The 18,754-nt window shown below is 42.5% G+C and overlaps 1 protein-coding gene and 1 non-coding gene across 3 annotated transcripts in view; one reads left to right on the top strand and one right to left on the bottom strand.

Annotated features, from left to right (window-relative positions):
* COL4A6 (collagen type IV alpha 6 chain) overlaps window positions 1-18,754 on the bottom strand; it is a 337,499-nt gene that overhangs the window by 133,813 nt on the left and 184,932 nt on the right. The gene's annotated exons all lie outside the window — the stretch shown is intronic.
* Window positions 2,115-2,221, top strand: LOC147340827 (U6 spliceosomal RNA). Its single transcript, XR_015160057.1, has one exon. It is a non-coding gene; the product is annotated as a U6 spliceosomal RNA (small nuclear RNA).

Here is an 18,754-nt window from a genome sequence, read left to right as displayed (position 1 = left end):
AAAATTTCTAAATGGTATTAACCAACACCATTTAAATGATAGGAAAGGAAATGGGAGTGAATTTCAGGATTCCAGGTTCAGGGGGAATCCCCAAACACAGGGCACATTCTCTGCCGTCATTTCTTCCTTCATATATAAGTTGCCTAAGACTTAACAAAGGTATGTTTTGACTGGACTCTACAAAGATGCCAACATTGTTTTTAATTAGTATTTGTGTGTGTGTGTATACTGTAGGGCTTCTCTGGTGGCTCAGATGGCAAAGAATCCACCTGCAATGCAGGAGACACAGGTTGGGAAAATTCCCTGGAGAAGGGAATGGCAACTCACTCCAGTATTCTTGCTTGGAGAATCCCATGGACAGAGGAGCCTGACAGGCTACAGTCCATGGGGTCTCAAAGAGCCAGACATGACTGAGCAACTAAACAACAACAATCATTATAACTACCATCTAGCAGGAACTGAAAATATCAGAATGGTTGCTGAGGATAGTACTATAAACTGTTTGTGTATTTGCCAAATTAATATGTTGAAACCTACTTCCTCAGTGTGATGGTATTTGGAGGTGGGGCCTTTGGGAGGTGATTTGGGCATGAAGGTGGAGCCCTTATGAGTGGGATTCAGTTCAGTTCAGTTTAGTCGCTCAGTCATTCTGACACTTTGTGACCCCATGGACTGTACAGTCTGTGGAATTCTCCAGGCCACTGGAGTGGGTAGCCTTTCCCTTCTCCAGAGGATCTTCCCAACCCAGGGATCGAACCCAGGTCTCCTGCATTGCAGGTAGATTCTTTTACTAGCTGAGCCACGAGGGAAGCCGTTTATCATCTAAGCCACCAGGAAAGCCCATAGCAGCTTTAAAAGACTAAGACAGATGGTGGGGAAGGGTGGAGAATGGCGCTGGAATGTGGAGAGGAAGACAGGGCCATCAGATCATGATGACTCACAGTGTTATACGATGAAGAGTTTGGACCTTATTCTTAGGATAGTGGGAAACCATTGAAGGGGTGTCCAATAAGGAAGGCAATAAAACACAGATACTACATGTAATAGAGGACAAAATGACCAGTAATTTGGGGCACAAGGGTATGACTCAGAACTGCATACTATAGAGGCAAAGGTGAGCTGCTATGGCTGGGGAGGCTATTGTTGAAAGTAGGCATGAACTGGACCTTATCTATAGGAGAGACTTGGGGTTCATAAGGTCCCCCATTTTGGATGGAGGAAAACACCTGAATGGAGTGGAAAGCTCACAATGAACATAGTCATGTGGGAAGATGGAGCATGAAGGATTCATCCTCTTTCCTTGGTGGAAATAACTGTTTTGTTGCTGATATTTTTATGTTGGAAGACTGTAACAATAGAATACAGGAAAGTCACTTTGTAGGATGGGTGAATGAGTGAAAGAAGAGATTTTGGACTTCCAAATCCAAAGCAATCTGAAAAAAAGGATTAGAGGAAGAGTGGAGTTTGTAATGGCCCAAAACACTCTGTTTTACAAATGAACAGAAAACTAGGTATTCCTCAGTCAAGAAACAGGAAGATGTTGAGAACCACCTTCCTGTTAAGTATAGGTTTTGAAATGGGAAGACATAATGAAAATAGCCTGAGAGCTCCACAAAGACAGATCCTTTATTTATGCTGTTCATCGAAGAGGCCTTAGTGGGGACTTCCTTGATGATGTGGTGGCCAAGACTCCTTGTTCCCAATGCAGGGGACCTGGGCTCAATCCCTAGTCAGGGAACTAGATCCCACATGCTGCAACTAAGATCCTGCATGCTTCAGCGAAGACCCAGCATCACCAAATAAATTAAAAAATAATTTTTACAAATGAGGCCTTAGCATTTAGCATGCATGAGTGTGTGCTCAGTCATGTCTGACTTTGCAACCCCATGGACTATAGCCCACCAGGGTCTTCTCTCCATGAGATTCTCCAGGCAAGAATGTTGGAGTGGGTTGCCATGCCCTTCTCCAAGAGATCTTCCCAACCCATGGATCAAACCCATGTCTCCTTCATCTCCAGCATTGCAGGCAGATTCTTTACCACTGAGCCACAGGAAAGCCCAGAATTTAGCATACTGCCTGGCAAATGGTAGGAACTTAGTAAATATGGTGCTTCTGTGCTCACTGCAGTAGTACCTATACTATATTTGGAATGATACAGATAAGACTAGCATGGCCTCCAAGCAAGGATGACATGTAAATTTGTGAAGTGTTTAAAAAAAATTGTGCTTCTAAGTCCAGAGCCAGATATTAAGTATAAATTCTGTGTCTATGGTACTTGAAATTATGAAGGGACTAGGTTTCCTATAAGCACAGTTGCAGGACAGGGAGGGGGGGTGGTGGTGGTGGTGGTGATGGTTAGGGGATACAATTTGTTGTTTGTCTTCAACTTAGCTCAATGTCTACCATAGTTTCTTATTACTGCTGTAACAAATTACCACAATCCTGGTAGCTTATCAACACAAGTTTATTATTCTGGGTCAGAAGTCTTGAAAATGTCTCACTGAGCTAAAATCAGTGTTCGCAGAATGGTATTCCTTTCTGGAGGCTCTGGGGTAAAATCCATTCCTTTGCCTTTCTAGATTCTAGATGCTGCCTGCATTCCTTTGTTTATGGCCCCTTCCTTATCTTTAAAGCCAGCAACTTGGGTCAAGTCTTTCTTACCTCATATCACTCTGACATTCTCCCTTCAGCCTCCCTCCTTCCACTTGTAAAGACCTTTGTGATTACATCCCAGGGAATCCAGGATAATCTTCCCATCTCAAGGTCAACTGATGAGCAACATTACTACCATCTGCAAGCTTCATTTCCCCCTGGCATATAACATAGCATGTTCACGTGTTCCAGGGATTAGGATGTGGACATCTTTGGGGGGGCATTATTCTGCCTACTATGAACTTGCACCAATAAAGCTGGTAAATGGACTCTACTGAGCTTTCTTTCAAGCCCAGAGCATATAAATTAGTTAACACAATTGTTGTTTAGTCGCTAAGTCGTGTCTGACTCTTTTGCAACCCCATGGAATATAGCGTGCCAGGCTCTGTCCATGGGATTCTCTAGGCAAGAATACTGGAGTGGGTTGACATTTCCTTCTCCAGGGGATCTTCTCAACCCAGGGATCACACCCCATCTCCTGCATTGGCAGGTGGATTCTTCACAACTGAGCCACCCGGGAAGTCCTACTTAACACAATACATTGGCCATATAGTAGAAGCTCCCTTGTATATATAACACTCTCTTGCATAACAAGTACTTGATTGATTAGAGTGAAGAATCATATAAAGTTATACTTATGGTCCTTAAGCACTTTATTTCAACCTAAAACACACAAATGCATATTCATTCAGCCATCTGGTGATGTGACATAAGCAAGGTGCTTTTTCTGAGCGTGGGTCCTTTGGCTGAAATTTCTGACTCTTTCTTGCATAAACTACATCCCTAATACATCCCATTTGCTTTCCAGCTTCATGGTTTTTTTTCCCCTAACAATAGAGAGGTTTTTAAAAGTAACTTTTCTTTATCAAGTCTTTCCAAAGAACTGAACTTCATTCACGTGGAAACAGTGGCCTTCCTTTTGTATTCATAGTTCATAAATTTACATTAAGTTATCTAATTATATTAGCAAGTACAACTGGCAAAAATGGGTTTGGTGACAAAACAACTAAATCTTTTTTTTTTTTCCAGATCAAGCTAAATATATTTGTGACCTCATATGACAGAAATGATATTTAATTCACTGGCTATAGGGCAGTATGTTCCATGAACGGTGCCAGCTGATAATGAGAACAACTTGGTAAGCATCAACTTGACACATGAGAGCAGAAGTGTATGGGTCGACCGAAGGGTGACTTACTGCCCATAATCTTTCTTTGTGCTCTGAGCATTGGTCAGTATATATTTCAGTAGAAAGGAAAAGCATCAACTCAATCTACCATATTGGTTAAGTAGATGTTAGTGATGGGAGCTTTTACTATATTTAAGAGTTTACTAAAAAAGGGACACTTGGGGGTTCCCTGGTGGTCCACTGGTTAGGACTCTGTGCTTTCAGTACTGAGGGCCTAAGTTTAATCCCTGGTCAGGAAACTAAAATCCCACAAACTGTGTGGCATGGCCAAAAAAAGAAAAAGAAGCACTCAAGAGGTATATCACAGTCTCAATGTACTCTTGTACTGAATTCCTTCTTGAAAATGCCCCCATCCAAAATGTGCATCAGCTAGTGTTAACAATGGTTAGTATTTATTTAGTGCTTATAATGGTGCCAAGAGCTTTAGAAACATTATTTAATCCTCATGACAACCATACGAAGTAGGCCGGATTATGCCCATTTTCTAGATGAGATAATTAAGCATTAAGAAATTCACTAAATGTCACACATCAGAAGACATTCAAGCCCAAGTAGTCTGGCTCAAGATCCCACACTTACTAATATTATACTCTGTGGTCAATGATTAGACAAGCCAGTCAGGAAGCATAACATATGGTGCCACCCTACCAGCCACCTCTTGCTTTCTGTTAATATTCCAATGGTGGCCTGTACCAAAGAGGGAGGCAAAATATCTATGGCAGGACTTCCCTGGTGGTCCAGTGGTTAGGTATCCATTAGACAATGCAGGAGACACGGGTTTGATCCCTGGTTTGGGAACTAAGATCCCGCATGTTGTGGAGCAACCAAGCCCCTACGCCAGGACTACTGAAGCCCGTGCACCCTAGAGCCCATGCTCCACAACAAAAGAAGCCACCACCATGAGAAGCCTGTATACTGCAACTAGAGTGGTCCCCATTCATCACAACTAGAGAAAAGCCTGCACACAGCAATGAAGACCCAGCACAGCCAATAAATAAAAAACAATTAATTAAAAAATATATCTATGGCAATGCTCCTAACCAGACTTCTTTGCTTCTTTCTCTCTCTAGCACTGACCCAGCAAGATAAACAGGGACCACAAGGGGATATGTACCTAGTTTCTTTATGAGTAGCAGCATTTTTTTTTTTCAAACTTGTCCTTATTTACTTCTCTCTGGGTTTAGCTATCATCTCTGAAGGCTCAAGGACAACCATCATTCCCTCTTGGTTCTACCACTATAGAGGCTACTCACTTACCTTCTGCCTCCAGAAATTACTGCAAGTAATCTGTCTTCCAGTCTTCCATGGAAGTATGGGAAAAGAGATCAGGACTCTGCCTCGTTGCTCTGGCTAAGGCATGTTAGCCCTTAGAATCAAAAGAGATTAGATGGAGCCTCACTGAATGGTATAGCCAGACAGCCATATCAACCAGCTGTGGAAGTTAGGCTGCAAATGTTTTAAAAAAATGATAAAAGAGAACCATGCTAAGGAAAAGGAAGAGGCTTTCAGAGACTGGAGTCATGGAGACCTCTGTCTAGAAGGTTCATATAAGGCAAACACATTGCCAGTGCATGTTGGTCAGCAACCCCGAGGAGGAGAATTTGTCAGATGGTACCTTCTACCTTTACTATGCCAGAAGCCATAGTTAGCAGTGCAAGTGTATCAGAAGCCACAGACACAGGGTTGCCATGGAGACTCACACCTGAAAAAATCTTGCAGGCTGTATCAAAGATACCAGCTCACATCTCTTTAGGCTGGCTCTGAGCAGCTCAGATGAAAATTCTACCCAGACCAGATTGGGCAGGATGGGGCAGAGTCACGATTTGAGGGCAACCAAAAACTCTACAAAGGCAGTCAGGTAAGGGCTAGCCTGAACCCGTTAACATCTAAGTGAAGCTCAGAGTTAGTAAAAACCATGTTGACAGATTTCAGACACTTATAATCCTCCCATTCTTCAAAGAACCATGGTATATTGAGGTTTGATGTCACTCTGGTTCAACTAACATGGGATGTTTAGTTTAAAGATCTAATATTTTAAATTAATTTTTAGTATTTTTATTAAAAATGGAGAGATTGGTATGTCTGTTTCAGGGATGGGAGAATTTGTGTCTATGTATTTCAATAGAGGAACTTCATCCATCCTTCACCCCCAAACAGGTCCAAATGGAAGAGTAGATGGTGATGACTGTGAAGGAGGCAAATTCCAGGGGCATAAGAGAGAAGAGAAAATGAGTAGGCCATAAGGATTCCTCCTTGATGAGAAAAGAGCCATGGACCTTTACCTAGCCACATACATTATGGGATCATAGAATTTAGCTTGCCAAAAAACAGAGAGGATTAGAATTTTCCATGTGACCTTGGGCAAATCATTTCAGTTCTCTGGGTCACTGGTTTCTTATCTATGAAATGAGAGCAGTTATATATGCCCTAGCTACCTGTGAAAAATTGCATTATTGACCCCTAATTCTTTGCCCCTGCCATCTCCCATCCATTGACTCTGGGTTTGATCATGGAACTTGCTTTGGCAAATTGGACAATGTGGAAATAACAGTAAGACAATCATGAGGCCAGGCCTTAAGAGGCATTACGGTTTCTACCCATTCTTGCATTTCTGCTTCATCACGAAAATAACAAGCTCAGGTTAGCCTGCGGTTCTAGGGGGAGGATGAGGAACACGTGAAACACAGCCACTCCCAGCCTAAACCAGGTAACTCCTGGGCTTGCCACAGAGTCATGACTGAGCCCAACTAATACTGGCCTGTGCCCAAGAAAGCTGCAGCCTGGTGAGAAATGTTTTAAGCCACTGGGTTCTGGGATGGTTTGTTACATAGTGACAGTTATTTAATATGTTAACTTGTAGACGTGATATGAGTCTCAAATGTGATAATATATGAGAGTACAAAATCTCCAAGGTTTACACAAATGCAAGGGACTATTTTAGAGTGGTAGTAGCTTGAAGGGCTGGAATGCTAGGATAAACTGGAATTTGGTCATGCTCTGTTACTGCAGTTCTTAATTGAAAGGGTCCCCTTTGCCACAAGTAAACGAGGCAGAGCTAAGTCCCAAGGTTCCACCCCAGCGACCTCATCCTGAAGTCGTTGCTGCCCATGAGTCCCTGGTCAGGCAGCTGAGGAAGAACAACAAAGCCTAGAGTAAAAGGAGATAGAAAAAGGATGGCTTAATGAGAAGCCTTGCAGACTTTTTCAGATAGCAGAACAGGATGCCAACAGCTCTTCCATGTGCCTCTTCAAATACTTGCTCTGTTCACTGAATTGGCCATAAAATTCATCGATGTTGGTGGAGTCTTGTGGGCTGTGGCCAGCAGGCTTGCTGGGCAATAATTCTGTCAGCTCTCTATTCCAAGCAACTGTCTCTGAGACTTCCAAAAGTTAAACACAGGAAAACCACACCAGCCACAGGCCTCATTAACCAATAAACCCTTGATGGAAAGCAGGATCTCACACGGTTGTTTCTGGTAAAAAAACTCCCCCAAGGGAGGGGGACAGTTGTACTTAAAAATCCCACTGGGCTGACTAAAGATGCTCCCATCCTTCACAATTTACTTCAGAGTTTGGGTCAGGCCAGTATTTCTACCCATAAAATAAATATCAGAAGGGATATTTAGAAGACCTTGGCAAGAAAAGTATAAGTAAATATAAGAGCACAGGCAGGGGTATTTTGAGAAGGAATATTAACTGGGATCAGTGGACTAGAGAGTAAATTATTTACACTCCTAAAGATCCAGGGCAGACTGAGCCATTTAAGGGAAGGAGGAACGACCATCTGCTGCTCCAGCTACAAGTGACTAGCTTACATGTCACAGGCCAAGGCTTGAACCAGAGCCAAAAATATAAATTACAACCAGACACAGCCTTAGAAAGTGCCACCTTGGGGGTCTGTAAAGGGGAAAAAAATTGTGTGCTCTCTTTATTGGCAGCTGGGATTGCTGGTTCTCACCTGATGCAACTGTCCAAAGGGAGCTCTCTCCTTTATAAAGACTGTGAAAATGCGGATTTTGTCAAACCGCTTCATTTCTACCATGTTTCCCTTGTGAAATCGATCTGTCACCCATTCACTCTGATTCAGCGAAAGCCTACAGTCGATGAATTCTCTTAGTATCCAGCTGCCTTCAGGGATACAGGAGAACTTGAAATCTAATTAACCAGTTTGAAAATGAAAATGAAAGTCACTTAGTCGTGTCTGACTTTGCGACCCCATGGACTATACAGTCAATGAAATTATCCATGCCGGAATACTGGAGTGTGTAGCCTTTCCCTTCTCCAGGGGATCTTCTCAACCCAGGGATCAAACCCAGGTCTCCCACATTGCAGGCAGATTCTTTACCAGCTGAACCAATTAATCAATTTACCCTGCCTTTAACTACAATGCCAAAATAGATACACTTTGACCAAATTCCTTATTACCATCTTGCTAAGCCCAAAGCTTGGCAACCTGCATCCAACAGGTCTTTCCAATTTGCCTTTTATTCAGTTTCATCTCTGGATTTGTCCTGCTTCTCTCCCCTTCCATTGCTCTGCCCTATAAAAGGCTCCATTCCCCATGCTTTGCTTACTGCAACAGCCTGTGAGACCCCTGGCTTTTAAGTTTTCTCTGACTTTTCTTCATGTTGCACTCTGGTCATCTTCCCCAGCTATCATTTTGAAAAATCAGTTCATTCTCCTTTTTTTCACAGAATGAGAATGACTCCCAGTTTCTTACATCATCAGAGCCTCTGTGTGACAACCCTGTTGCTCTAACTTCACTCATTGCATCAACTACCAACTTCAGGCTCATACCTGGAACCCTAATCCCCTTCTTTGAAACTGCTCATAACATTTCCTTTGGTTGGAATGCTCCTTGAGACCTCCTCAACATTCCTGCCACACCATGCATGCATAAGCAGCCTCCAGTTTCTATCTTCCCATGAAAACTGTCCTAATAACACTGTTCAGTTCAGTTCAGTCACTCAGTCATGTCCAACTCTTTGCGACCCCATGGACTGCAGCACACCAAGCTTCCCTGTCCATCATTCCCTGTTCATCAATTCCTGACCCAGGGATTGAACCCATGTCTCTTACATCTCCTGCATTGGCAAGTGGGTTCTTTACCACTAGTGCCACCTGGGAAGCTTTCTAATGGAATGTCTATATATCTATTTCTATTTATCTATATATATGCAAACATATGGGGCTTCCCTGGTGGCTCAGAGGTTAAAGTGTCTGCCTGCAATGCAGGAGACCTGGGTTCGATCCCTGGGTCAGGAAAATCCCCTGAAGAAGGAAATGGCAACCCACTCCAGTATTCTTGCCTGGAGAATCCCATGGATGGAGGAGCCTGGTGGGCTACAGTCCACCGGATCGCAAAGAGTCGGACACGACTGAGCAACTTCACTTTCACTTTCACTTTCTGCAAACATATATGCTATATTAAAACAACACAGGTTAGAGAAGAATATAGTATGTTTAAATCTCAATTTTATGTGTATCTTAGTTTTTATCATTGCATAACGAATTTCCACAAACTTAGCAGTTTAAAACAAAACAAATTTATTAAGTCACAACTTCCATCAGCCAGGCCTCTGAGCGTGGTTTAACTGCTGCTAAGAGTCTCTCTTGGGGCTTCCCAGGTGGCACTAGTGGTAAAGAACCTGCCTGATAATGCAGGAGACATAAGAGATGCAGGTTCAATGCCTAGGTTGGGAACATCCCCTGAAGGAGGGCATGGCAACCCACTCTAGTATTCTTGCCTGTAGAATCCCATGGATAGATGAGCCTGGCGGGCTATAGTCCATGGGGTCACAAAGAGTGGGACATGACTGATCTAGCATGCACACATGCACACGGGTCTCTCTTTTAAAATGTAGGTTTTATCATCAGTCAAGGATAGTGAGTGCAACAGATCAGATGACTGCCATTGAAAAGATAATTTGTTACTATAGATCCCAAGAGGAGGGACATAGCACACCACAGAGGGCCACATGAAAAGTGCCAGGACTGGCCAGGTGGCAGAAGAAATGTGGTAAAAGCATGGGCAAGGGCCTTTATTGTAGTTTCTATGAGAACAGCAAGGTAAGGTAGTGTAATCAAGTTTAGGACAGTTAGTTTGAAGAATTTTAGTGGGCTCTGGGCTACTGGAGCTATCACTAGTTGTCTGGTACCTGGCCCTGGGATGATTAGGGCAGAGGAATATTGCCTCTTAGAGGGTAGGCCAAATAGGGAAGTGGTTCAGATACCATCTCTGGATTGGTTGGTTTGCATATGAAAGGCACTCTTCTGGGCCAGTCATTTGCTATCTTTAAGACCTGGGTAGTCCTGAGAGGGCCAGTCTCTCCCTAGACAGCAGGCCCCAAAGGCCAGAGCATCAAGAAAACAGACAAGAAGAAAATATAGTTAGTACACTCACCAGGTTGAAATCACAGCATCAGCAGGGCTCTGACCCAGGCTCACTGCTTATTGGCAGAATTCAGTGCCTTGTGATCTCAAGACTAAGGTCCCAGATTTCTTACTGGCTGACTGTTGGGGAATCACTCTTATCCCCTAGAGGCCGCTCTCAGGTCCCAGCCACATGGCCCTTTCACAATGCAAATATTCTTCTTCCAAGTTGGCTGGAAATTCTTATATAATGTAATGGGATTACAGATGTGACTATCCTAACACGTTTTCCATAAAATATGACTTGATTAAGGGAGTGATAGCACATCATACTCACAGATCTGCCCACACTCAAGAAAAGGGGATTATATACAGCATATAGGCAGGGAACAGCCATCTTACAATTTTGCCTTCCACAATATGGAATTATGCTTATGTATATATTTGGATGCGATAAAAGTCTGGAAAGATATATCTACATACATGGAGAGAGAGGGGGAGTATATTAACATGAATCATCTCTGCTGAGGTCCTTTGAGGTGGAATTATTTTTTCTCTTTTAGGTATTAATTGTTAGCATATATAGTACTTGGGAATTATGGCTGCCCAGCGCTGGAATGAGATACCCCATGTCCAAGGGCAGGGAAGTGCCAGCAAGATGGTAGGTGCTGGAAGGGTAGCTGTGCAGTGCTGGAGTGACTTTAAGAAGATACCCCACGTCCAAGGGCAAAGGAGAAGCCCCAACAAGATGGTAGGAGGGGCAAAATCTCATTTAGAATCAAACCCCATACCCACCAGAGATGCTCAGATGGCTCAAACAAACCTTGTGCACACCAGGACCCAGAGACCCCACAGAGACTGAGACAGAACTGTGTTTGAATGTCTCCTGTGGACATATGGGTCAGCAGTGGACTGCTGCAGGGGTAGGGGCTCTGGGTGCAGTAGACCTGGGTATGGCATAAGCCCTCTCAGAGGAGGTCACCATTAACCCCACCATAGAGCTGCCAGGACTTATATAGGACTGGGAAACAGACTCCTGGAGGGCACAAACAGAATCCTGTATGTACCAGGACCCAGGAGAAGGGAGCAGTGACCCCACAAGAGACTGACCCAGATTTGCCTGGGAGTGTCCAGGAATCTCTGGTGGAGGCGTGGGTCGGTGGTGGCCTGCTGCAGGGTTGGGGGCACTGAGTGTAGCAGTGCATGCATGGGGCCTTTTGAAGGAGGTCGCCATTATCTTCATTACCTCCACCACAGTTTGGCCCCAGGCAAATAAGAGGGAGGGAACACAGCCCCACCCATCAACAGAAAATTGGATTAAAGATTTACTGAGCATGGCCCTGCCCATCAGAACAAAACCCAGATTCACCCTCAGTCTTTCTCTCCCATCAGGAAGCTTCTGTAAGCCTCCTTTCCTTCTCCATCAGAGGTCAGACAGACTGAAAACCACAATCACAGGAAACTAACCAATCTGATCACATGGACCACAGCCTTGTCTCACTTAATGAAACTATAAGCCATGCCATGCAGGGCCACCTAAGACAGATGGATTATGGTGGAGAGTTCTGACAAAACATGGTCCACTGGAGAAGGGAATGGAAAACCACTTCAGTATTCTTGCCTTGAGAACCCCATGAACAGTATGAAAAGGCAGAAAGATAGGACACTGAAAGATGAACTCCCCAGGTTGGTAGGTGCCCAACATGCTAATGGAGATCAATGGAGAAATAATTCCCAAAAGAATGAAAAGACAGAGCCAAAGCAAAAACAACGCCCAGTTGTGGACGTCACTCGTGATGCAAGTAAACTTTAATGCTGTGAAGAGTAATGTTGCATAGAAACCTGGAATGTTAGGTCCATGAATCAAGATAAATTGGAAGTGGGCAAACAGGAGATGGCAAGAATGCACATTGACATTTCAGGAATCAGCAAACTAAAATGGACTGGAATGGGTGGATATAATTCAGATGACCATTATATCTATTACTGTGGGCAAGAATCCCTTAGAAGAAATGGAGCAGCCATCATAGTCAACTAAAGAGTCCAAAATGCAATACTTGGATGCAATCTCAAAAATGACAGAATGATCTCTGTTCATTTCCAAGGCAAACCATTCAATATCATAGTAATACAAGTCTATGCCCTGACCAGTAATGCTGAACAAGCTGAAGTTGAACTGTTCTATGAAGACCTACAAAATCTTCTAGAACTAACACCCAAAAAAGATGTCCTCTTCATTATAGGGGACTGGAATGCAAAGGTAGGAAGTAAAGAAACACCTGGAGTAACAGGCAAATTTGGCCTTGGAGTACAGAATGAAGCAGGACAAAGGTTAGTAGAGTTTTGCCAAGAGAACACACTGATGATAAAAAAACACTCTCTTCCAACAACACAAGAGAAGACTCTATACATGGACATCACCAGATGGTCAATATCAAAATCAGATTGATTATATTCTTTGCAGCCAAAGATGGAGAAGCTCTATACAGTCAGCAAAAACAAGACTAGCTGACTGTGGCTCAGATCATGCACTCCTTATTGCCAAATTCAGACTTAAATTGAACAAAGTAGGGAAAACTACTAGACCATTACGGTAGATGTGAGAAATAGATTCAAGGGATTAGATCTGATAGAGTACCTGAAGAACTATGGACAGAGGTTCGTGACATTGTACAGGAGGCAGTGACCAAGACAATCCCCAAGAAAAAGAAATGCAAAAAGGCAAAATAATTGTCTGAGGAAGCCTTCCAAATAGCTGTGAAAAGAAGAGACGTGAAAGGCAAGGGAGAAAAGGAAAGGTATATCCATTTGAATGCAGAGTTCCAAAGAATAACAAGGAGAAATAAGAAAGCCTTTCTCAGTGATCAATGCAAAGAAATAGAGGAAAACAACAGAATGGGAAAGACTAGAGATCTCTTCAAGAAAATTAGAGATACCAAGGGAACATTTCATGCAAAGATGGGCTCAATAAAGGACTGGAATGGTATGGACCTAACAGAAGCAGAAGATATTAAGAAGAGCTGGCAAGAATACACAGAAAAACTATACAAAAAAGTTGTTCATGACTCAGATAACCATGATGGTGTGATCACTCACCTAGAGCCAGACATCCTGGAATGTGAAGTCAAGTGGGTCTTAGGAAGCATCACTATGAACAAAGCTAGTGGAGGTGACGGAATTCAGTTGAGCTATTTCAAATCCTAAAAGATGATGCTGTGAAAGTGCTGCCCTCAATATGCAGGCAAATTTGGAAAACTCAGCAGTGGTCCCACGACTGGAAAATGTTAGTTTTCATTCCAATTGCAAAGAAGAGCAATGCCGAAGAATGCTCAAACTACCACACAACTGCACTCATCGCACACACTAGCAAAGTAATGCTCAAACTTCTCCAAGCCAGGCTTCAACAGTACATGAACCATGAACTTCCAGATGTTCAAGCTGGATTTAGAAAAGGCAGAGGAACCAGAGATCAAATTGCCAACATCTGTTGGATCAGTGAAAAAACAAGAGAGTTCCAGAAAAACATCTACTTCTGCTTTATTAACTATGCCAAAGCCTTTGACTGTGTGGATCACAACAAACTGTGGAAAATTCTGAAAGAGATGGGAATACCAGACCACCTGACCTGCCTCCTGAGAAATCTGTATGCAAGTGAGGAGGCCACAGTTAGAACCGGACATGGAACAATAGACTGGTTCCAAATTGGAAAAGGAGTATGTCAAGGCTGTATGTTGTCACCCTGCTTATTTAACTTATATGCAGAGTACATCATGATAAACACTGGGCTGGATGAAGCACAAGCTGGAATCAAGATTGCTGGAAGAATTATCAATAACCTCAGATATGCAGATGATACTACCCTTATGGCAGAAAGCGAAGAAGAATTAAAGAGCCTCTTAAAGAAAGTGAAAGAGGAGAGTGAAGAAGTTGGCTTAAAACTCAACATTCAGAAAACTAAGATCATGGCATCCTGTCCCATCACTTCATGGCAAATAGAAGGGGAAGCAATGGAAACAATGACAGACTTTATTTTGGGGGGCTCTAAAATCACTGCAGATGGTGACTGCAGCCGTGAAATTAAAAGACACTTGCTCCTAGGGAGAAAAGTTGTGACCAACCTAGACAGCATATTAAAAAACAGAGACATTACTTTGCCTCAAAGTTCCGTCTAGTCAAGGCTATGTTTTTTCCACTAGTCATATATAGTTGTGAGAGCTGGAGTATCAAGAAAGCTGAGCACCAAAGAACTGATGCTTTTGAACTGTGGTGTTGGAGGAGACTCTTGAGAGTCCCTTGGACTGCAAGGAGATCCAACCCGTCCATCCTAAAGGAGATCAGTCCTGGGTATTCATTGGAAGGACTGATGCTGAAGCTGAAACTCTGATACTTTGGCCACCTGATGCGAAGAACTGACTCATTGGCAAAGACCCTGATGCTGGGAAAGATTGAAGGCAGAAGGAGAAGGGGATGACAGAGGATGAGATGGTTGGATGGCATGACCGAGTCAATGGGCGTGAGTATGAGTAAACTCTGGGAGTTGGTGATGGACAGGGAGGCCTGGCATGCTTCAGTCCATTCAGTCACAGAGTCGGACACGACTGAGCGACTGAACTGAACTGAACTGAAATGATAGTACTTTGGAAGCAAGGAAGGAAAAAAGGAAGAAGGAAATAACCCTCAGTTGCTTACTGAAATAAGCATAAATTTATCCTGTCAAAACAGGTTCCCCATATCATAATCCCAATTCTGCTTAAGGAATCATCTTCCAATTCCCCCATCAAATGACCCCATATTTTAGCCAAACTACCCTACCCTGGCCCATATTTTACTTTGTGCTTTTCTACCTGTGTGGTACACTGGTATTATTTCACTGCTTTGTTTCTGTTAAAATCTATCCCTCAAGGCCCATGGCTGTTTTCTCTGCAAACTCACCCTTGACTCTACCAGGCATGAGGTGCTTCCTCTTGATTTGGAATCCCTGAGCAATAGACTGTAGGGGTTAAGCTCATAAATTCTAAGGTTATATTGCCTAGATTCTACTCCTGGCTCTTGCTACTTTCTATCCAAGAATTCTGGGGTAAATTGCTTAATCTTTGATAAGTTAGGACCACTGCTCAGAAGAGATAAGGCAAGTAGGAGAAGAGGGGCTTTTTTCCACAATCCAAGGAGAACTAGCAGAGTGGGAACACTGGACTTGAAATATCAAAGTCAGCAACTCAAAGGAAAGCACATATGTCTGCAGAAGGAAATCAACTCTAGGGGTTCAAATGAGTGGAGCTTTGAAGTTCAAGACCAAAATGTAACCTTCACCTTGGAAAATTCCCCAGCCAAAGTCACAGAAACTAAACAGGAAGCAAATGCTCCAGGAAACCACAGGCCAATGCCATCAATGATGCTTCCCAGGCTATGTCTCCAAAACAGAGGGTTCTTCCCATTTAGGTCTCTTTGCAGTAATGCATGAGTATGTTAACTGCAAGTGAGGAAATCCCTTCATTGTGATTTTTTTTTTTTTTTGAGAATTGATTTCATCCAAGAAAAACAACCATCCTTTTTGACAATTTTCTTCTCTATTTATGCCAGTCCAATTATGAGACGCAAAGCAACGCATACTATTTTCCAGACCTGTGCTTTAAAGAAACATAGTATCACACCCTCTATTTAGCTCTCTGTCCTGGCACCGTTGGGCACACTACGATTGCCAATCCCTGCCAGGTTCCCTGAAAAGGGAAGGATGTGCCTTGACTCCAATAAATAATATATGAAATTGGCATCCATCTAGGAAACCAATTTAACTCAGCATGGACTTGGATTCTGGTTCACAAATCCTCACTTTCTTTGCCTATATAATAACTGGGAGCCACATCACTGAAAGATATCACTTTAATTTTTTTAACCATTAAAAATTATTTGTTTTTTATTGAAGGATAATTGCTTTACAGAATTTTGCTGTTTTCTGTCAAACCTCAACATGAATCAGCCATAGGTGTCCATATATCCCCTCCCTCTTGAAACTCCCTCCCATCTCCCTCCCCAACCCACCTCTCTAGGTTGATACAGAGCCCCTGTTTGACTTTCCTGAGCCATACAACGAATTCCCGTTGGCTATATATTTTACATACGGTAATGTAAGTTCCATGTTACTCTTTCCATACATCTCACCCTCTCCTCCCCTCTCCCCATGTCCTTAAGTCTATTCTCTATGTCTGTTTCTCCATTGCTGCCCTGCAAATAAATTCTTCAGTACCATTTTTCTAGATTCTGTATATATGTGTTAGAATATGGTATTTATCTTTCTTTTTCTGACTCACTTCACTCTGTATAATAGGTTTTAGGTTCATCCACCTCATTAGAACTGACTCAAATGCATTCCTTTTTATGACTGAGTAATATTCCATTGTGTATATGTACCACTACTTCTTTATCCATTCATCTGTTGATGGACATCTAGGTTGCTTCCATGTTCTAGCTATTGTAAATAGTGCTGCAATGAACAATGGGATACATGTGTCTCTTTCAATTTTGGTTCCCTCAGGGTATATGCCTAGGAGTGGGATTGCTGGGTCATCTGGTAGTTTTATTCCTAGCTTTTTAAAGGAATCTCCATACCATCTTCCATAGTGGCTGTGTCAATTTACATTCCCACCAACAGTGCCAGAGGGTTCCCTTTTCTGCACACCCTCTCCAGCATTTATTGTTTGTAGACTTTTTGATGAGGGCCATTTTGACCAGTGTGAGGTGATATCTCATTGTGGTTTTGATTTGCATTTCTCTAATAATGAGCAATGTCAAGCATCTTTTCATGTGTTTGTTAGCCATCTGTATGTCTTCTTTGGGGAAATGTCTGTCTAGTACACAGAATAGGTGTTCAGCAACACTTGCTATGTACCTGTTGGTTCAAAGAGAATGTTTGCACTGGGGTGTCTTTACCTTAAGATGAACAGTCTCTTTTGTCCAAGCTCTCTGAAGTTTTGGGGGGAAGTGAGCCTCAAATGAGGCTCTCTTTTGAGGGTGTAAGTCTTTCATTCTTATTCTCTTCAGTAGCTGTAACTGACAATTCTGGGATCTGACATCCTTGATTACAGGTAATGGCAGGATGCAGTACTTTATAACTGGAGCACTTTAAAAAGCCCTTAAAATCTGCCATGACAAGGGCATAAAAGTGACAAGAATGTATTAGATATGGGCTCTCAAGAAAAAAGAGGGGAGGAAGGTAGAGCCTCTTTAATAGAGGGTGCTGGGGGAGGAAGATTGTTGGGTACTAATTTACTGTTTGAAAAGATATTCTGGTTGTATAAGACAACATCTGAAGAAGAGCCACACTTGAGAAATGTGAACAAGATGAAGAAGCCCAAAATACAGACAGAATTGTAACACATTCAATAGGTTTAGTGTTATATTTATTGATTTGCTAATACTACTCTATTGCCCTGTCTGAATGGTAGAGGAGAGAGAGCTCTTGTGCTTTAGGTTTAATCCACTGAAAAGAAACATACAAAGACCTAAAGCTGAATTGTCCTTTTGTATATTATTGGGTGAAACTCTCAACAAGTTTTTTTTTTTTTTTTTTCAAAGACCACAAAAACCCTCTTTGATTTGCCTCATTTGTGGCAATTCACTATTTGGATCCAAAACACTTCACAGATCTGGAGCTAACCTGTTCAAAGAATGTTTTCCAAATCAATAAAACAGAGCGGTCAGAAAAACAGGTACTCAGCTAGCAAATGTTTGTGATTTATACACTGCTAATAATCATCAACAGTTCAAGTATTCACCCCAATCTTTTGATAGTACAGTCAATGAGGGCTTAGTTAGAATAAGTGGAACAAAGTTCTAGTTTTTAGAGCTCATAAAACATCAAGCTTCAAATACACCTCCAAGCCTAACAAAGGCTTCCTTTTCACCTTCACCTGGAAAACAACTTAACCTGTTAGTATCCATTTCTTGGGTGAAAACACACACCCAGTCTCATGAGTTATCCCCTTTACATTAGCTCTCCATCTCTACCCTTCATTTTATTCAAATATGAAGGTCTTACTGAAAATGAAATTGTACCTGACAAAAAACATTTTGTTAAGTCAGAAACCATCAGCTCTTTCCCAGGTGACCCAAATGGTATGCTCTGGGTCTAGTGGATGCCCAATGGGAAACCAAATTAGATAGGGTGCAGCAGGACTGTGTTTACTGAATATACTCCAGTGTGACCTCTTGTGGACAGGTTCACAGTGAGAGAGTCCAGGAGCAGCCAAAGTGGTTGTTGCCCCATTCTCCCAAAGATTTGGGGAAGGTTGAAACAGGAGTGGAGATTTCAACCAAGTTTCCCTAAAGCTGAGTTCCTCTGCTGGGTTTATGATTAATGTCTCTGCCCAAAATTGTCTTCTCTTTCTTGTCCCAAACTTGTTCCCCTCAAGATTCAGGAATATCAAAGAAAAGGGGGTATTGAAACATATACAAGCCCCAGTACCTCTGTCCTTTGAAGTAAAAGGCTTTTGCTTTAGTCTCTCAGGCCTCCCTTGAGTCTCAAAAGCCTGGCTCAAGAGTTAAT

The sequence above is a fragment of the Bos grunniens genome, chromosome X (genome assembly GCF_055505025.1).
Source record: "Bos grunniens cultivar Pamir isolate PY7600 chromosome X, Bosgru_T2T1.0, whole genome shotgun sequence".
Taxonomy (NCBI): Eukaryota; Metazoa; Chordata; class Mammalia; order Artiodactyla; family Bovidae; genus Bos; species Bos grunniens.
Note: the sequence above shows the minus strand (reverse complement) of the source record. Positions and strands in the feature narration are given on the sequence as shown.